The sequence below is a fragment of the Mus pahari genome, chromosome 21 (genome assembly GCF_900095145.1).
Source record: "Mus pahari chromosome 21, PAHARI_EIJ_v1.1, whole genome shotgun sequence".
NCBI classification, from domain to species: Eukaryota; Metazoa; Chordata; class Mammalia; order Rodentia; family Muridae; genus Mus; species Mus pahari.
The window spans coordinates 28,993,465-29,003,168 of NC_034610.1; the positions used below are offsets into that span (position 1 = coordinate 28,993,465).

At 44.0% G+C, this 9,704-nt stretch overlaps 1 protein-coding gene and 1 pseudogene across 1 annotated transcript in view; both read left to right on the forward strand.

Annotated features, from left to right (window-relative positions):
* Window positions 1-9,704, forward strand: part of Akap12 (A-kinase anchoring protein 12) — a 92,902-nt gene that overhangs the window by 18,993 nt on the left and 64,205 nt on the right. The gene's annotated exons all lie outside the window — the stretch shown is intronic.
* LOC110337941 lies at window positions 5,371-5,780 on the forward strand (annotated as a pseudogene).

Genomic DNA, 9,704 nt, shown 5'->3' on the forward strand with positions numbered 1-9,704 from the left:
TCAGAAATCCGCCTGCTCCTGCCTCCTGAGTGCTGGGATTAAAGGCATGCACCACCATGTCTGGCTAAGGTTTTTTTTTTTTTTTTTTTTTTTTTAAATCAGAATAATTTTTACATATATTGACTTGGGAATTTAAACATTAAATCTGAGAAATCTTATTCATGGCATGTTGGCAAGGCAGAAGGACTTACAGGGTTATTTTCTCTCCATCTGTTCTGGGCTGGGGCCACCTGCACGCGCATCATTTCTTGCTGAAGATGGATAAGTGCAGGTTGTGTATATTCCTCTCCAGTGAGGGGTGCAGAGAGAGTGGTTTTAATTTTTTTTTCTAATGTCTTTATATAGACGAAATCAATAGAATTCCTTGTTGTCCTGAAAAATTATTTGTTATTTTCTTTCTGCTCATTTTGGCTGGTTTTAACTGTTTAGAATTTGTGTGTGAAGGGAGGCTGCTGCTCTAAGTAAACATTAGCGTGAGAAAAATTAATTGGTGACACCATTAAGTATTTGCCTGTGCCCAATAGTTCTTGATTAATAAATTGGTCAGAGTGAAATTTTATACGGAAGCATGATTTTGGTAGTGTTCAGCATAGAGTACTTGAAATATAATTTTCATTGCACAACAATAAATGTCATTTTTTTACAAATCTTTTTTTTTTTTCTTTTTTTGAGTGATGGGGCTAGAAAGATGGCTGGCTCAGTGATTAAGATTGCTTGCTGCTCTTTCAGAGGCCCTGGCTTACATTCTCAACCCCCACATGTCATGGCTCATAACTGCCTATAATTCCAGCTTCCTGAGCTCTGATGGCTCTTTTGCCTTCTCTAGAAGCCTGTACATAGGTACAGTACAGCGCATCCACACACATACAAGTAAAAATAGATAACAAAAAACAAACCAAAACAAAAGCTTTTAATCCCAGCACTTAGGAGCCAGAGGCAGGAAGATCTGAGTTTGAGGCCAGCCTGGTCTACAGAGCGAGTTCCAGGGAATCTTTTCTTTATACTTTCTTTCTTTTTTTTTTTTTTAGATTTATTTATTTATTATATGTAAGTACACTGTAGCTGTCTTCAGACACACCAGAAGAGGGCATTAGATCTCATTACATGGTTGTGAGCCACCATGTGGTTGCTAGGATTTGAACTCATGATCTCTGGAAGAGCAGTCAGCGCTCTTAACCGCTGAGCCATCTCTCCAGCCTCAGGGCATCGTTTTTAACATCAACCTTTAGCCTCTACATGCATGTGCATGTATGCAAACATACACATATACATACCATGCACATGGAAAAGGAGAACACGGGAATAGACCTGCTGAAAAACTGAACTTTGAAAACCAAAACTGGGGCTGGAGAGATGGCTCAGTGGTTAAGAGTGCCGACTGCTCTTCCAAAGGTCCCGAGTTCAAATTCCAGCAACCACATGGTGGCTCACAACCATCCATAAAAAAAAACTGATGTCCTCTTCTGGTGTGTCTGAAGACAGCTACAGTGTACTTACATATAATAAATAAATAAATGTTTAAAAAAAAAAAAAAAGAAAAAAAAAGAAAACCAAAACTGGTGATACAGAGCTATACAGAGAAACCCTGTCTTAGAAGGGAAACAAGGCAAACAAACCCCAAACTTGTTGAATGAAAGTTAGATGTAATTAATACAAAAACTATAGTTTTTGTGCGTGACAGAGGGTGGTGCTTGCACGTGCGTGTGGGCGTGGTTATCCATGCATGCCTGTGTCTGTTACTATTAGGTGTCCTTAAATTCTCTTGTCCTTGATTGGGTTTTGATTTTTTTTTTTCAAGTACTTTTTACATCTATTTATTGTGCATGTTTCACAGTGTTTATGTCGAGGTCAGAAGAAAATCTGTGGGAACCGCTTCTCTCCGCCACGTGGGTTTAGGTAGGGTCAGTCTTCAGGTTGTCAGTCTTGACCGCAAGCCCCTCTACCTGCTGCGCCGTGTTGCTGACAGCTCCATTTTAGTTTTGAGAGTCTCTTCCCAAATCTGGAGCTCACACGCAGGTCAGCCACACTGTCTGGCCAGCAATCAACTGGGATCTTCTAGCCTCCATCCCTCCCAGTGTTGGAGTGACAGATACACACCTCTCAGCTTTTCTGTGGCGCTCCAGTCTTTGTAGTTAAAAATTAATAAATCCCGGCGTGGGGTTACTACCCACCGAATGAAAGACACACACGGCCTTTATATTTTAATATGCCTTAAGTAGCTCAACAGCTGGGCAGCTGCCTACCCTCCATGCTGTTAAGAGTCCACTTCCCCATCAATAACTCTGAGTTTCTACTTACTAATTTCTAGGTTCCATCTTGGCTGCTCTTAACTCCAATTAGTCAGCCCTCTGGGCCTCGTTCTCTTGGCCCAGAGCCCAGGGAGCTCTCCTTGCTTCTGTAATCCATGGTGGCTCCCATCTCTCCTGCACACTCTTCTAAGGCATCAAGTGTCTCCCCCTTCTGCTTCTTTCCTCCCAAGTCCAGGAACCCTAAACCCCGCCTAGGTCTCTTCTCCCAGCTATTAGCTGCTGGCATCTTTATTTACCATTCAGAATTAGCTGGGGGCTGGTCCCTCAGTATCTCAAGTGTGGACTCTCTCCTGCAAACAGTTTTGGGGGGGCCCAAATTAACATGAAAATACAAGCAGGATTAGTTAGGTCAAACCCACTATAGGTCTTAATGATTACACAGTGAGCACAGTACCTGTGGAGTTTTTTCTTCACAGCCTCTGAGGGAATTCCATAGCTCACGGTGCTGCTGCGAATTATCATGGTTGCTATGTCTTGTTGGATCCAGGGATAAGTTAAGATTTTACAATTCTTTCTCTAAGCATTCGCCTCATACTTGTAAGCAGTTACGTCCTTGTTGCTAACCTTTGAGTGCAGGCTTACAGTTGTGCTTAGGGCTTTAGCAGATCCAGGAAAGCAGGTCTCATTAAACCCCCTGCGGAGTCAGCCAGCCCCACCCAGAGGAAGGGAGGCAGTTACTCTAGCTCTGGAGGGGTGCTGCTCCCCTAGTTTTGGGTGCATCTCTTCAGTGACTGCAGCACTGAAAGGTTGGGATCCTGGGAGACAACTAGGCTAGAAAAGGAACCTGTCACCAAACCTGACACTGGCCTGAGTTCAGTCCCCCAACCCCACAGGGTGGAAGGAGAGGACCAGTGTTTGCTAATTGTTCTCTGACCTTGCCACCATGACCCATACACTCGCATAAACACACACCCATACACACCCACACCCACACCCACACACACACACACACACACACACACACACACTAAGGTAGGTCCATTACTACTGATCTCCAGATACAACAAAGGGAGATGTGGAGCCCTTGATGGATGGAACTGAAAGAAATGGTTGTCACTTACAAATGAGGCTCAGGCTGAACTGCTTAGTAAGCAATACGCATGTTTCTCATCTCACATAAAGCCTGCATGGCACTGACCAGAATGCCAGCACTTAGCAGATGAAAGGGGGAGGCGCGGGAGCTTGAAGCCCACCTGGAGTAGATGAGCTTTTTGTCAGAAAATTGACTACGTGTTTGTGACACACACACACAAAATTGCCTCTTATTTAACCTTTTTTCCTGGCATGCTATATTTTTAATGGGACTTTACATCCTTTTGGGGTTTTTTTGTTTTTGTTTTTTTGGTTTGTGGTTTTTTTGTTTGTTTGTTTGTTTTGTTTTTGATTTATTTGTGTCTTTTTTTTAAAGGTTTATTTATTTATATATACATACAGTGAAGACACTGTAGCTGTCTTCAGACACATCAGAAGAGGACATCAGATACCATTACAGATGGTGTGGTTGCTGGGATTTGAACTCTGGACCTCTGGAAGAGCAGTCAGAGCTCTTAACTGCTGAGCCATTTCCTTTTCCTTTATGATAAAATTAACATCATCCTGGTTTGTTGTTTAGTGAGATAAAGTCTAGTAGTGTAGCCCTGTCTTAACTGGAACCTGAGACCTTCCTACCTCAGCCTCCGAAGGCTGGAATTATAGGTGATAATAAACAACAACAAAATGATTAATCATATTCATATCAGCCACTCAGGCATGTGTGTGAGTACGTGGAAGAGACACTATTTCTCTTTGGTATATGAACACAATTGAATTTGTATCCATCTTCTTTTTGGTGTGTTAAAGCATTCAGAGAGGAAAATGTATCACAAAAGAGTTCTTAAATTTTTCATGGCTTAGTTGGGTGGTGGTAGCACACACCTTTAATGCCAGCACTGGGGAGGTGGAGTCAGGTAGATCTCTGAGTTTGAGGCCAGCAGAGTGAGTTCCAGGGCAACCAGGGCTACCCAGAGAAGCTGTCTCCAAAAAACAAAATTTTAAAAGAAGTTTTAAAGTTTTAAAACTTTCAACGAAGGAGAAGCCAAGAGTATCTCAGCACATCTGGGTATGAGCAGAGTGGCTTCCGGGAAGCCTGATGTGCGCTCCAGTAATGGTACTGTTGTTAGCAGGAGGAAGTGATCGGTGGCTAAGATGGGAATGACCAGCTCAAAAACATCCTCCAGGCTAGGCACGGTGTGGCACATGCCTGGGATCCTGGCACTCAGAGGTAGAGGCAGCTGGAGCTTGGATTTTAGGTCAGCCCGTGCTGCCTAGTGAGTTCTAGGTTAGCCTGATTACGGGGTACAAAATCAAAGCAAAAGCATTCTTTGTTAGGATGTATTTCATCTTGGAGCTGAACTGATGGAGCACCTGCCTGGCATTCATGAAGTGCTGACTTCCATCCTTAGTATCTCACAGACTCTGTGTGGTGGTTCACAGCCGTAAGGGAGTTCAAGGTCATCCTCAGCTACACTATGAATTCTGAGCCAGCCTGGGCTACAAAAGACCCTGTCTCAAAAATAAACAACAGAGCCGGGCCTGGTGGCGCAGGCCTTTAATCCCAGCACCCGGGAGGCAGAGGCAGGCGGATTTCTGAGTTCGAGGCCAGCCTGGTCTACCAAGTGAATTCCAGGACAGCCAGGGCTATACAGAGAAACCCTGTCTCGAAAAACCAAAAAAAAAAAAAAGAAAAACTTACCTTAACCCTCTCTATCATTTGAATAAAGATTTCAGAAGTTAGCTGCAGACCTGCACATGCACAAATGTCTCACCAATGCTGCCTTGGTGGCTTCCCAAGTCCTACCCTGACCCTCCTGTTGGGCAGACAGTCTTGTTTTAGGTAGGGCTTCCATTGCTGAGAAGTGACACCATGACCAAAGCAACTCTTCTAAGTGGCAACATTTCATTGGGGCTGGCTACAGTTCATTATCATCCTAGCAGGAAGCGTGGCAGTAGCCAGGCAGACAACGGTGCTAGAAAAGGAGCCAAGAGTTCTACATCGGCTGCGGGGCGCTCGAAAGCAAGCAGCTCGTCTCGGCGACCTGGAGCGGCCGCGCTTGCAGAGCTGTCACCATGCCCCTGGCTAGAGATCTATTACACCCTTCCTTGGAAGAGGAGAAGAAAAAACATAAGAAGAAGAAACACGGCTGGTTCAGAGCCCAAATTCTTACTTCATGGATGTGAAATGTCCAGGTTGCTACAAGATTACTACAGTTTTCAGCCATGCCCAGACAGTGGTTCTTTGCGTGGGTTGTTCTACTGTGCTGTGCCAGCCCACAGGAGGAAAAACCAGGCTCACAGAAGGCTGTTCATTTAGAAGAAAGCAACACTAATGAGCTATACAAGTTCCTGAATTTGTGTTTTTCACAGAAAGCCTTATCAACTTCAGTTACTTTACCAAGACAATGTAATTACTGTTTGATTTTATAAAGTCTACAACAATGAAAAAAAAAAAAGAGTTCTACATCTTTATCCAAAGGCAGCCATGAGAGGCTGCCTCTTCCACAATGGAAGCAGCTTGAGCATATAGGTACCCAAAATTCACCCCCACAGTGACATACTTCCTCCAACAAGGGCAGACTTTTTCCAACAAGGTTACCCCTCATTCGAGTCTATGGGGGCCAAGCCTATTCAGAGCACCACACTGTGTTTAAGTATTCACGAAGTGCCGAATATTATATTCCTATTGTCCTAGCTATGACATTATCTTTTTAAGAGGTAAAGAATGTGTCTCCTGTGTTTTCCGATCCCAAAGAACCTGGACAAGTGACCCTGACTCAGCCTTTGTTTCTCTGTGATAGATCTTTGTTTTCCTTTCGGGTCATTAACTTGGGGTGAGTTGATTTGCATACAATTCTCTGACTTAACAGGGAAATGCACTCTAGGAAGTGGAAACAGGAGGCAGGAAACAAGTGAAGGGAAATTGCAGACTGAAAAGGAAAGCTTGCTTTGGTATGCAGACCCTAAGGCAGTTAGAAAAGTTACAAAGTTACAGCATAATGCACTGTAAGCAGGCAAATGCTTCTATAAGGAGACAGGTGTCCTTTCCTACTTGGTATTTTATTTCTTCCTTCTCCTATTCCCCTTCTCTTTCCTATTTCTGTCAAGCCTGTGTTTGTCTGTGTGTGTGTGTGTGTACACATATACACAAACATCCAGCTCAAAGCTTTAATGGCTACTTGTTTAGTGATGTAAATATCCTTTATTAATATATATGCTGATTGACATTCAGGGCAATGCCCTTGTTTTGCTATTACAAATGCTAAAATGGGCATATAGGCACCTGTGCAATAGGAAAACAACTTTTGTATACAAAATGCAAGTTGCACCATTCCAGGTTTTCATACATTAAATCTCTTCCAAATTTCCTCGTTAAACAAGGAACAAGCCAGGCCTCTGAATATGCTCAACCCCTTCAGCTTCTGGTATCTCTTAGCATAGACTCTATCCAGAAATGTGGAACACTTTGAAAATTTCCGTGTCCTTCCTGCATAGGGCCCATGCTAATCTCAGCATCGTTCTGTCTTTAGCAGTCTGCTGCCAGAAAAATTAATACAGTTAACACCCATGCTTTCTTTATTGGATAATAACTGGCCCCCACCCCTGTTGACCGTCCATTGATAAGCATATGAGATTTCTCTGGGTTGTGATTAGCTTCGAAGAGCCTTACTTTGCTTTCTTTTTTTTTTTTTTTGGTTTTTCGAGTTACTTTGCTTTCATATGTAGAACACTCGTTCCTTATATTTCTGTGTAGTTGAACAAACACGTTACAGCCAAGACTGTCGTTTTTATTTGCGAGCGAGCACACTGACAGCAGCTTGCCATTAGCAGGAAATGGCTTTGTCTCCATTCCTTCCTCCTCTTTGCCTAAGCTGCTGGGCCTCACTACGCAGTGGGAAGGGCCTATATACTGGGGAAATGAAGGTGTGGCCTGAGCCTTCAATGCTGCACTTCCTACTTCCTAGGGCGTGTGGCTGAACTTGTGTGCGCCTCACTGCAGGCTGGATGGAAGGTTCTTGGGGCGCGCGTGTAACCAGTTGTGCTGGGTCCCGTCCTGGTGCATGACTAAGCATTCAGCATGAACTCCAGCGTCACACGGGTTTTGTTTGCCGTGACAGGTGAAGGGTGATGCCTTAGCACTGGCTTGGTTTCAGCATTTCCTTAGGCTGTGGAACATATATAAATATAATTTCATATGCCAACCAGTAATTTTTAGGTTGTGAGCTGTATTTATTGCCCACTTGGCTCTTGCTGTGTCATTATCTACTTTGAAACTGGTGGTTCAAGCTGCACATGGTGTTGTTGCCCGCTTATTATCCCAGCACTTGGGAAATAAAGTCAGGCGGATCCAGAGTTCAAGGTTATTTCAGTTATATAACAAGTTCAAGGCCAGCATGAGGGATACGGAACCCTGTCCAAATGAAACAAGAAACCTCTCATGCTTTGTGTGTGTGTGTGTAGAATAGAGTTTATTTAGGGCATGGGGAGGGGAGTTAAGAGACTAGCAGAGGCAGAGAGAAAGGCAGAGAGGAGAGAGTAGATTTGTGGAGGCCAGCCATATATTTTTAACTGCTGGAAAGTGGTGGCACTTATTCCCAACTCAGAAGGCAGAGAGATAAGTGGATCTGTGAGTTCGAGGCCAGCCTGATCTCCAAAGAGAGTTCCAGGTCAGCCAGGGCTACACATCAAAACCCTGTCTTGAAAAACCAAAAGAAAAAAAAAACCTTGTGTGTGTGTGTGTGTGTGTGTGTGTGTGTGTGTGTGTGTGTGTATGTATGTAAGTATGTGTGCCTGTGTAGGTATGTGCACATAAATTCAGATGCCCTTGGGGGCCTAAATATCAGCTCTCTGTTAAGCTAGTACTATATGGGATTTCCAGCTGCTTGACATAGGTGCTGGGGACAGCACTGGGGTCCTCTGAAAAAACAATATGCACAAACATTGAGTTTATCTCTCCATCCCCTGTCTTACCTATATTTTCAGTTTCAGTTTATTTATAGGGGGCAGTTAGGAGAAGCGCCTGTGCACGTGCACACAAGCATCTGTGTATTATTGTGTACCCATGGAGGTCAGACGATAGCTTGTGAGTGAGTGCGTGGGTTCTCTCCTACCGTGTGGGTCCCGAGGATTAAACACGAGCTCTCAGGCTTGGCAGCAAACACCCTTACCCACTGAGCCATCTGCTGGCCGTATGTGTAAAGATTGCTAACATTCTGTACATATTAATTAATGATGGAAGTTGACATGGCTGCAGTTATTCCTTAACCAGCAAATTCACCAAATAATCACACAGACCTTTTACTGTTTCAAGGCACAGGCCTTAGCTGGGCAGACTCTTTTTTTTTTTAAAGATTTATTTATTATTATATGTGAGTACACTGTAGTTGTCTTCAGACACACCAAAAGAGGCCATCAGATCTCATTACGGATGGTTGTGAGCAACCATGTGATTGCCGGGATCTGAACTCAGGACCTTCAGAAGAGCAGTCAGTGCTCTTAACTGTTTAGCCATCTCTCTAGCCCCAGCTAGGCAGACTCTTAAGTAGCTCATCTAAGTTAACCTTAACCCGTTTACCTAGCCCCATCCAGCCACACGGTTAGCTATACCTTCCAGCCCTAGCCAGCCACACGGTTAGTTATACCTTCCAGGCCCATAGACACATCTCCTATGTCTCCTGGCAAAAGGCCTTTCTCTTTCTTCTTCCAGGAGTTTCTTTCTCCCTCCCAGGAAGTCTTGCCATCCATTTCCTGCCTAGCTAATTGACTATCAGATTTATTAAACCAATCAGAGAATGCCTTAGGTCGATGAGGAGGTACAGCCTCAGAGGGCATACCCTGTTTGTAAGCCAGCCCTTTGTATAGCTTACTTTTCCATTGCTGGGATAAAATCCCATGATCCAAGGCAACTTACGAATATTTGGGCTTACAGTTTCAGAGTGGGAGGCCGTAAAGTCAGGGTAGGCACAGCGGCCAGTGGATGGAGCCGGGAGCCAATAGATCACATCCTCTGCTTAGTGGAAGAACGAACTGGAAGTGGGGCAAGACTATAAGCTCCCAAAGTGATGTACTGAGTGATGGACATCTTCCAGCAAGGCTACACCTTCCCACGACCTCGCCAGACAGCACTACCCACTAGACGGCACTATCCACTGGACACAAAATGTCCAAGTGCATGAGCCTAGGGTGGACATTTCTCATTTAATCCACCACAACCTTGGCTATCAGGTTTGTTTGTTGTTTTGCTTATTCCCAAAATTTGCTTTCAGTGTGTTGAGGATCTGAAAACATCTTCCCATAGACATTCTCTGTGTGTGAGGATTAGCTTCTTCCTACTCTAAGCCTCCAAATCTTTTTTTTTTTTTT